This window comes from Cynocephalus volans, chromosome 4 (assembly GCF_027409185.1).
Source record: "Cynocephalus volans isolate mCynVol1 chromosome 4, mCynVol1.pri, whole genome shotgun sequence".
NCBI classification, from domain to species: Eukaryota; Metazoa; Chordata; class Mammalia; order Dermoptera; family Cynocephalidae; genus Cynocephalus; species Cynocephalus volans.
The window spans coordinates 5,219,184-5,229,899 of NC_084463.1; positions in this window are offsets into that span (position 1 = coordinate 5,219,184).

The window sequence follows — 10,716 nt, forward strand, 5'->3', positions numbered from 1 at the left end:
GTTTTTCTTTCCTGAGGTAACTCTCCGCACCTCTCCATCTGCCACTCTGCCTTCCCCAACTCTATCTCCTGGTGAACATTCAGTTAGTGAGCCCCCAGCCCCCTTGTTTGAGAGTGCTTTACAGACTGCAAATTAGGCCCTGCCTTCCACACTCAGATCAGGTCACCCTCGAGCTCCCAGAGCTCTCATCTTGTCAATGAAAATCACTTCTCCTCTTCCTTGGATCCTTTTCCATTCCAGTACAGAACCTAACGCTGCTTGTGTTTAGGCCTCCCAGGCATGGAAGGAACCATGACTTTTCTACTAATATGCAGATCAATGAGGGCTATGTGAAATTCTAGGATGTTGGATAAATCAACTTCTCTAGACCTCGATGTTCCCATTTCTAAAGTGGAAGGTGGAATTAATAAATTATATGTATTGAATACTTAGTAGGCAAGAATTTAAGCCCTTCACATTTACTAACTTATTTAATCCTCACAACAACTCTGAGAAGTAGGTATTATTATTATTATCACCATTTTACAGATGAGAAATTTGAGGCACAGAGAGGTTAAGTAACTCTCCCATTCAGCTAGAAGAGGTAGAGCTAAGACACAATTCTAGACAGCTGGGCTCCAGATCTTGTACTTCTATCCACCGTGTTGTATTGCCTCTGTTATAGCCCCTTCCAGTTTTAAGATTCCCTAATTTTCTTCAAGGCCCTAGCTTTTTCTTCTCATTGTGGAGGACACATTATCAGAATTGAGGACTTTAAGTAATTTTGCAAAAGGTACAAATCAACTTCTGCAGGTCTCATGGCTAGAAAATGACAGAGCTAGGACTAGACCTCTTTACTGTCAATGTCTTAGAATGTTTGCCCAAATTATCCTAAATGGGTTTGGGCATATCCTGAATGTAGAAATGTAGCTAGTCACATCTGGATTCTTAGAACTTTTTGTTTGCTGGCTTCCAACCTTTCTCCTACTCTCAAAAATCCAGAACTGCCCATTTTACTTTTTTTTGATATTATTTATTATAAGCATATTATTACAAATTGTGATTTTTCTTTATGCCCTTTACCCAACCTATCCCTCCCCAACACTCCCCACTATCACCACCCCACCCTCTCCCCCATCTCTAGTATTCTGAAAGTTCAAGGAATTGTTTAGGTCTTTCTTTCTTTCTTAGCACCCAGTTATAAGTGAAAATGTGGTATTTTGCTTTCTTTGTCTGGCTTATTTCACTTAACATAATTTTCTCCAGACTAATCCATGTTGCTGCAAATGGCAGAATTTCATTCTTTCTTATGGCTGAGTAGTATTCCTTTGTGTATTTATACCACATTTTCCTTATCCAGTCATCCCTCAATGGACATTTAGGTGGGTTCCATATTTTGGCTATTGTAAATAGAGCTGCAATGAACATAGGAGTGCAGGTATCCCTTTGACATGATGATTTCCATTCCTTTGGATATATGCCCAGTAGTGGAATTGATGGATCATATGGTAGTTCTATCTGTAATTGTTTGAGGAACCACCACACTGTTTTCGATAATGGCTGTACTATGCCACTCCTGTCAACCTTCAGAAGCATCCATTGACTTTTCAGATCAAATGTCAATACTTCTGCTACCTTCACAGCTTTCCAACTAGTGATCTTCTGGTGCATGTGTGATCTCACTGCTTTCTAGCACATTCCTCCATTTGGGAGAACTTGCATTCTTGTCTTGCTTTATTCTCACTTTACTTTGCCCTCCAACATTTGCTGTTTTCATTAGAAAAATATTGTTTTATGTTTGTTTGCTTTACAGTTTATAGTCTGCTTCCACATGCATCATTTCATTGGCTCCTGCCAGCAAATCCATGAAGCATATACCTGGATTATTACAACCAGACATTGGTTTCTCTACTTCCAGTATGTCCACCCCAAATCCTTCCTCTGCATTGCTACCAGAGGAATCTTTCAGGCAGGACAAATCTATCCATATCAATCCCTGGCTTAAAATATTTCAGTGGTTTCTTATGCCCACAGGATCTTGCTGATTTCCACCTATCCAGTGCTTTTCACTTCACTCTCCTCTCCTCATTATGTGATTCAGCAATGCCAAACTAAGCACAGTTCCCAGAACCCACCACACCATCCCACGCTTGCCAGTTTTTGCTCTTGCTCTTCCTTGGCCATGACTTGCCCTCCCCTTTTGTTGCCTTTCCAGTTCCTATTGTCCTTTAATGTTTTGGGGCCAGCTCTCCCAGGCACTTTCTCTGCCCATCTTCCTGCTCCAAGATCATGGTCCCTTAGTGTGCTCGTCCACATCCTAACATTTATCAGTTTGTATTGAAATGATCTATTTGTCTTCTCTCCCAAAGTGCATTTATTCCTGTAGCATATAACCTATATCAATACACCTTTGAAGCTTTTGAATCCCATGTTTTAGCACTGCAGCATTCTGCTAAAGAAAGTAGGCTGACCTGAACTGAACTGACTCCCCATTTTATAGACCAGTAAACGGAGTCTGAGAAAGCTTCCACCATCTTGTGCAGAAAGATGGAAGCCGTTTTCTATGGCTAGGAGACAACAAAACTGGGATTAGACCTCTTGACTGTCAGTGCCTTAGAACTTTTGCACAAATTGTCCTAAATGGGTTTGGGCCATAATCCTGAATGTTGAAATCTCAAAAGATCAAAATTTCAAAAATATAATTCAGGGAAAAAAAATTTTTTTTAATTCCGTAAGAAACATTTACATTTTTAAAAGGGTATTTATTTGGGAAACATGTAAAAACACAACAGAACAGTTTATAGGCCACTTTGCACAATAAAACAGGCAATAATAACACATTTTTGTAAGCATAAACACAGGTATACTAACAGTTTTAACAGTTATGAGCAGATGAACTGTATTCATAAAGGGATAGGTCAAAAAGCAAAATGTATAAAGGCGTATCTCTATGGTTGGTAATTGTGTGCACCAAGCTCTGTAACTGCAGTCATCTGAGATACCATGACCGGCAACCTAAGTCTTTTGTCATGATCTATCAAAAACCGCAATGAGTCACCACCACATATGCAACTGCCCAGAGCCATGATCTTGAGAAATTTTATCTTTCACAAATACAGATATACAAAAAAAGGACATCTCCTCATTTACTGAGGAAGTTGCAACATTTTTACATACAGGCACAGTGTTTACAAAGTCAACTTTGTGATAATGCACTTTCTTGGAGTTAAATATATAAAAAATGCTTTAAAAGAGTTAGAACTCTCTAAATGTCTTTACACAATTTATACCTCCAGTATTAGAAATGATGTGAGGATGAATTGTTAAAAAATAAAAATTCAGGATTTTAATCCTTAGGGATTGTGATTTTCTGGATTTTAGATATTAAGGATTTTAGACTTTAGGGATTTTGCTCTTTAGAGATTCAACATTTGGGATTATGGCATTTGGGGGTGTGACTTTCAAAATTCTGATCAGCACGGGGTACTCAAATACCTACTGGCCAGTATTGCAGAGGCGCTGACCACTTAAGGACCAACACTGGTTGTAATCCTGAAGAAGGGCCCTGGCAGCTTCCTGCTGTGCTGGGCCAGTTGCTTGTTTGATCATGAGGAGATCCTCAGGGGTTGCAGGGGAAGGGACCAGAGGAGCATAATCAGTGTTTGAGAGGCTCCAAGAAGTGACTATTTACCTAAGGTTTGGAAGTATTTTGATGGTATAGTAAAAAGTATAGTCACATTGGTGTGTACTTGCTGAGTACCAGCCCTGCTTTCATGCTTTCTAGTCTGGGGACTCTAAATAAGTACTTTAGCTTCCTAAGACTGTCTCAGATGGCAAATGGTAGTCTGAGAACTCTTTACAAGGTTGTCTTGAGAATTAAATGAGATAATATATATGTAAGAAAGAGGCTATTCCTGCTTAAGACACAATAGGCGTTTGATAAATAGCAGCTAAATGAACTAACAAAAAAAATCTGTCCTGCCAGCTATCAAAGCTTTCAAGTGCCTTTGGTCCACCCATTTCCCTTAATGGATAGTTTTAGAGCTATTTGTTAGAGTGTTTGGACACTCTGTTTTTTCTCCCAGCCTCTGTATCCAGTAACAGGATTGACAACCCTCTCAAGAGCCAGCAACTAGTGTCTGACTGCCAACAGGAAAATTGAGTGAATGGTCATTAAAATTAGTGTCTGCCGGTGGAGTCAGACAAACTCTCCATTTAGGAAGCAAGCTCACTGTGTGCTTGAATGCCTCTTACCCTATCTGCCAGGTAAATTAAGGTGATTTAACACTATCGCATCCAGGAGTTATTCAGGATTTGCCAAATAGAAATAAGAAGGACTTACCATCAAGAAGGACCTGTAGCCATTTTACAGATGGCTAAGCTGAGACCCTGAGAGGCATCATTTGCCTGAGGCTACATGGCTATTCAATAGTGGATGAGTTTGGCCTAAGAGAGCCCATGCTCTTTTCAAATGTCCCACTAGAAATGTCAGTAAACAGGTGCAGTGAGCAGGTAATTAAACACAACAGAGACTATCTGCTGCTAGAGGCAGTAATCCATAAAAATAAAGCCCTATATTTTTCAAGTAAAGGTAATATTGCTAAAAAGTAAGATTCTAGAGACTCATAGAGCAGGGCTTTCAACAGAGACATGAAACCCAGTGATCTACTTAGAGATGAAAACTGGCCGTGTTCCAAAGAACTCCACAGGAGAGAAGTAAGTCCTTGGCTCAATGATCCTAATGCACGTGAGTCATATGATGAAAATGCACAGACTTTGGGCTCCATTTATTGGTCTGTGTCCCGGGGTAGGAAGCCCTGTTCCTTCCTTTGGGAATGTGAAGAGGTCTCAGCTGACAAATAGTAACAATAGCAGGGCAGCTGGACTTAGATCCCATCCTTGGAGCATCTCTCCTTCAAAATATTTACAGTTCCCTGGAGAAAAGAAAAATGCATGCAGTCCTTTTCAGGTCTTTGTACTTGTTCTTTCTGCCTGGAATTCGATTCCTCTAGACACTTTCATGGTTTTCCCCCTTGCTCAATTCAATTCTCTACTCCGATGCCTCCTTCTCCTCTGAGAGATCATTTGAGATCATCCTATTTAAAAAAGCCCTCCGGTCATATTCTATATCCTTACCCTGGTTTATTATTCTTTGCAACACCCATCACTATCTAAAATTATTTTATGCATCTTAATGGGTATTCATCTCCCCTCACTATTGTATAAGCTCCATGAGGGCACAGGCTTTGTTGGTTCTGTTCATGGTTGTATCACCTGTGACTAGAACAGTGCCAGACACACAGGGGACACTCAGTTAATATTTTTCAAATAAATAAAAGCAAAGCTGGCCTTGTCTGCATCCATGACTGCATATGTGCAAAGGTAGAGAGGTAATAAAGATCAAAGAAAATCAAATGCCTAATACAGGAACCAAAAATATTGCACATTCATTACTACAATCTTGTGAAGGAGATTTTTTGCTATGTTGAGCATCATTATGTAAAAATGTTTGGGGAGCCAACCACCTCCTAACCCTCTCACCCGAGCCCTTGATGGGTGGAGTGTCAACATCATATTGCAAGAAGAGTATGGGGGATGAGAGATTCTGTAGTGGCCACCTTGGAAAATACAATTTGCTACAACAATGTCATCTCATAGAAGTTTTTAAAGGTTAAAGAGCTGAAGAAATACCAGTTTCAAAACAAATAAGCACCTGCTGTGATGTGACGGGAAGAACACTGGACTAAAATTACAGATTCCTGTGGAATCCGGCTTCTGCCACAAAGTCACGACTCTTCAAGCCTACCCTGCACTCAGGCTTCATCTCATGCAATTTCCCTGCTTCGAATGTCTCTATTTCCTCTGCTCCACCAGAGGCAGTTGGAAAAGCTTCCCTGACATCACTGTGCCCACACTCAACCCCCAAAGGATGCTTTCAAAGGTCTGTTAGGACACTGAGCTCCTTGCATCTTCCTTCCTTCATGCCTTCAGTCATTCACTGCACAGACATTTTTACAGTCCCGGACACTATTCTAGGTACCAGATAAAGTGGTGGATCTTTCAGAAAATTAATGAAGGTGGAACTGAGAGCCCCTCACTTACATGAGTCCCCTCTAACACCCTCAGAGAGGCCTTAATGTGTTCATATAGTCAAATGTTGTATTAGTTTGCAAGGGCTGCTGCAACAAAATACCAGAGATTGTGTGACTTCAAAAGCAGACATTTGTTTTCACAGTCCTTGATGACTAGAAGTCTAAGAACAAGGTGTCAGCAGGTTTAATTTCTCCTGAGGCCTCTCTTCTAGGCCTGTAGATGGCTGCTTTCTCAGTATGTCCTCACATTGCCTTTTCTCTATGTGAGAGCATCACTGGTGTCTCACCCTCTCATTTTAAGGATGCCAGTCATACTGGATCAGGGCTCCACCCTAACAGCCTTGGTTTAACGTAATTACCTGTTTGACAGCTCTGTCTCCAAACTTAGTCCATTAATTGGGATTAGAACTTCGACATATGAATTTGGGGCAATACAATTCAGTCTATAACATGTTTCCACAGTACTTGCACAAGTAAGGTCATAAGTGCTATGGGCTTGTCCTCACCACTAGATCAGGAGCTCCTTGAAGACCAGGATTGTTTCTTATTTCACTGATCCCTGGAACCTAAGCACAGTTTCTGGAACAAGGTAGGCACATGATAAACATTGGATAGATGGATGGTTAAGGATTTGAGCAAGTTAGTTAATCTGTGTACTTTAGTTTCCAAAGATGGAAAATTAGATTTTATGATCATTTTTACTCAAAGTATCTTATGTGATAATAAATTTTAATACTAGCTGTATAATCTTTCTTTGTCCTTAGCATTGGCTGTTTTATATTATTATTCAATTTTTAGCTCTATGTTTTATTTGTCCAGCAAGATTTCAAGTTTCTTAAACTAGAACATCTTTTTACCCCTGATGTCTAGCAGAACGCTGCATAGGATAGGTGTGTTTGCTGAAAATACCGATGCTGGAAATGCTGATGAACATTGGTATACTCACCATTCTTCTTTACATCAAGATAACAATCCAAACAAAGAAATACGAGAGGCAACACTATGTGGAGGCTAGGACCCTGGGCTCTGGAGACACACATCCTGGATTTGCATCCCTTCTCTGACAAGTATTAGTGTTTATAAGCTTCTCAAGTTCTTATCCTCTCTGTACTCCTGTCACCTTATCTGTTAAACAGATATAATAACAGCACCTGCTCATAGGGTTGTTGTCAAGGGTTAATATATGTAACGTACTTATACAGTGCCTGACGTGTAGCAATTGCACAAAGTATGCCAGCTATTATCATTACCATGGGAATGAGAACATATTCACAAGTGTGTCTCTCCCATTTTCCTTTGCTACCATCAAGATCTGCTCTCCTGGGTCCCCACTGGAACAGGGGCTGATGTTGGGAATCACAAAGTTTTTTCAATTTCCAAACTTTTTAAAGAGGCCGTGAGTGTGCAGTGACATAACATTCCCTAGGCAACCCCCAGTGTCTGTCTGGCCAGCTCTTTCCCTCGGATAGCTCACTTAAGGACCTATCTGCTTTTGCAGTGCTGGCTTGTATGGCCTGTTAAAACTTCAGTTACTTCTTTCTTCTGTCTATTCTTTTATAATTTGATCAATACAACATCACTATGTACCCATCGGGTGCCAGATGCTGAAAACACAAAAATGGAAAGACACAGTTCCTGGTCTTAACTAGCTCATAGACTAGCTGGGAAGACAGACGTGAATATGACTCACTAGAGGAATATGGTAAGAGATATAATGAGAGAATGAAAAGAGCACTTTGGGAACAGGGAGGAAGGCATCAAAAAGCCACTGTAACCTGCCTTAAGTACTAAAGGTCACAATGTTATGGTCATCTTTAGGGGCATTAAAAGGACAAGAAATGAGATAAAAGAACAGTTAATAGGTTTTAATATGAAGACTAAGAGACTCTAAGATAGTTAACTCATTTGGGTCTTTGGTGAGCCCAATAATCTAGTGTTTCTTCACTTAATAATTATCTTTACAGATCTGCCATATGACCCAGCTATCCCACTGCTGGGAATATACCCAGAGGAATGGAAATCATCAAGTCAAAGGTATACCTGTTCACCAATGTTCATCGCAGCACTCTTTACAATAGCCAAGAGTTGGAACCAGCCCAAATGTCCATCATCAGATGAGTGGATAAGGAAAATGTGGTATATCTACACAATGGAATACTACTCAGCTATAAAAACGAATGAAATACTGCCATTTGCAACAACATGGATGGACCTTGAGAGAATTATATTAAGTGAAACAAGTCAGGCATAGAGAGAAATACCACATGTTCTCACTTATTGGTGGGAGCTAAAAATAAATAAATAAATTCACACACACACACACACACACAAAAAAGGGGGGGGGGTGGAGAGAAGACATAACAACTACAATTCCTTGAAGTTGATACAACAAGCAAACAGAAAGGACATTGTTGGGTGGGAGGAGGGAGGGAGGTTTTGGTAATGGGCCACAATAATCAACCACATTGTATATCGTCAAAATAAAATTAAGAAAAAAATAAAAATAAAAATAAAAATAATTAAAGGATCAGCCTGTGGCTGACTTGGGAGAGTGTGGTGCTGATAACACCAAGGCCACAGGTTCAGATCCCTATATAGGGATGGCCGGTTAGCTCACTTGGGAGAGTGTGGTGCTGACAACACCAAGTCAAGGGTTAAGATCCCCTTACCGGTCATCTTTTAAAAAAAAAAAAAAAAAAAAAAAAAATTTTTTTAAATAAATAAAATAAAATATAAAATAAAATAAAATAATAAAATAAATAAAATAAAATATAAAGGAAAAAATGAAATTGCCAGAGAATTAGGAGAAAAGCCAGAAGAAAAATTGTGTCACAAACACTAAAGATAAAGTAACCAAGAGTCTCATTTTATCAACACAAAATCAATTTAGTTCTAAAATGTGTCCGCCATAACTTCTGAACAAAAAAACAGAAATCTTCATTCAATTTGTTCAAAAATCAACCAAGTTGAGGAAGCTGGAAACATTTTTCTAATAGTTGTCAGCTTACCTAAAAAGAAGTAGGTGAAGAAAGAAATCTTTACTACTAGACAGCATTTTGCCAGCAACTGAAATGTAACATTCCACAAAATAAAAAGGGAGTGCGTCTCTGATTCTCAGAATTCATGTTAACATTGACCCTGACTGTTAACACTGACCCACTAAAAAAAAGGAAAGCTGTACTCATGAAAAGTAGGTTAACCTCTCTTGAACACATGCGAGAAGAGTAGCCCTTAAAACAAGTTTTCTGGTGAACTGGTCAATCTGGCCCTTCAGTGAAAGACCTGGCTACTACTGAAAGCCCCTTAGACACCTGACAGACCCTTCCTCCTACGCAGGTGTGGCCCTGGTGGTGGCCCTACACCATTATCCCTAGCAACTCCTCTCCTAGGTCCATGCCCTCTGGGGAGTGCTCAGGGTCTTCCAGAAATGTCCGCTGCCCTCCGTTTACCTCCTTCCCTGGAACTATAACCTCTGAAAAGAAAAAAGGGAAGCTGGTGTCCAGGTTCCTCAAACAGCAGAAAATAACTGTCACTAACAGGCCAGTGATGGGAGTGAACCCGGGTTTCCACCGTCTGAGGGGTTGATGGCCTAGTCCTGCGAAGGCCCGGCCAACAGACTGGCTCGAACTCAGATTCGACGAGTGAAGGGAGCTGAAGCCAGTTTCCTGCGTACTGAAGGGGGAAAAAGGAGGGACCCCTTGATCCCTCAGCTCCACAGAGCCTGAGGAGTCCAGCAGGCTCCCGCCCAGTGGCCGGTTACCCCTTGGCAGTATCCAGTGAGCCCAAGCCTTAGAAATGGCGCCCAGCCTCACACATCCCAGATCTATGAATGTTTCAGTGCTTCCTGGGCCAAATGACACTCACCCTGGCCTCAAGGTCCCTACCGGGGTCCTCACTCCAGTCTGTCAGGCAAATTTAGGATGAAGAAGCCTCAGCTGAGAAACCTTGCAACCTCCTCATGCCCCTTCAGGCCTCTTTAGATCCGCTCAGAAGACACTCCTCGCTGTACCTCACAAATGGCCTTTCCCGCTGTTCTGCGCACGCGTGGCAGCCCCTGGCGCGCGCCACCAACTGTTGTAGCTAAAGACTTTGCCACTTCTGTTCCCTCAGAACACCTCTCCCCACACGCACGTGCCTACGCTCTCCAACTGCGCATGTGCCGATGCTCTCAACGGTTTCTCCTTTGGACCGTGTGCCCCCGATCCCTTTCCTCCTCCTCCCTCGTCGACCCCTCAGGCCAGGATCTCATTGACCCGTCTGGCTCTTGTGCTTAGCTTCCACTTCCCCAGATAAGGTGAAAGTGGAAATGAGTTGGGAGGCTTGATCTTCCCATGTTTTCCCTGTAGCCTTCAAATCTTTGAAGCTTATTTGAAGATCCCCTACCAGCAGCCAAATTTTAAATACGCATCCAACAAGGCAGACAGCGACCATGCGTTAAGAGACCTCGGAAATCTACTGGGGCTACAGAAAAAAATTAAAAACTCAAAGATTTACTTATACTTAGGTCAGCCGTTCTCAAAATTTTTTTTTGTCTCAGGGCCCCTTTTACACTCATAAAAATTAAGGATCCCAGTAATTTATATGGATTATATTTACATGGGTTGTGTGTTTATAGAGTTATATCTATCAATACTAAAACTGAGAA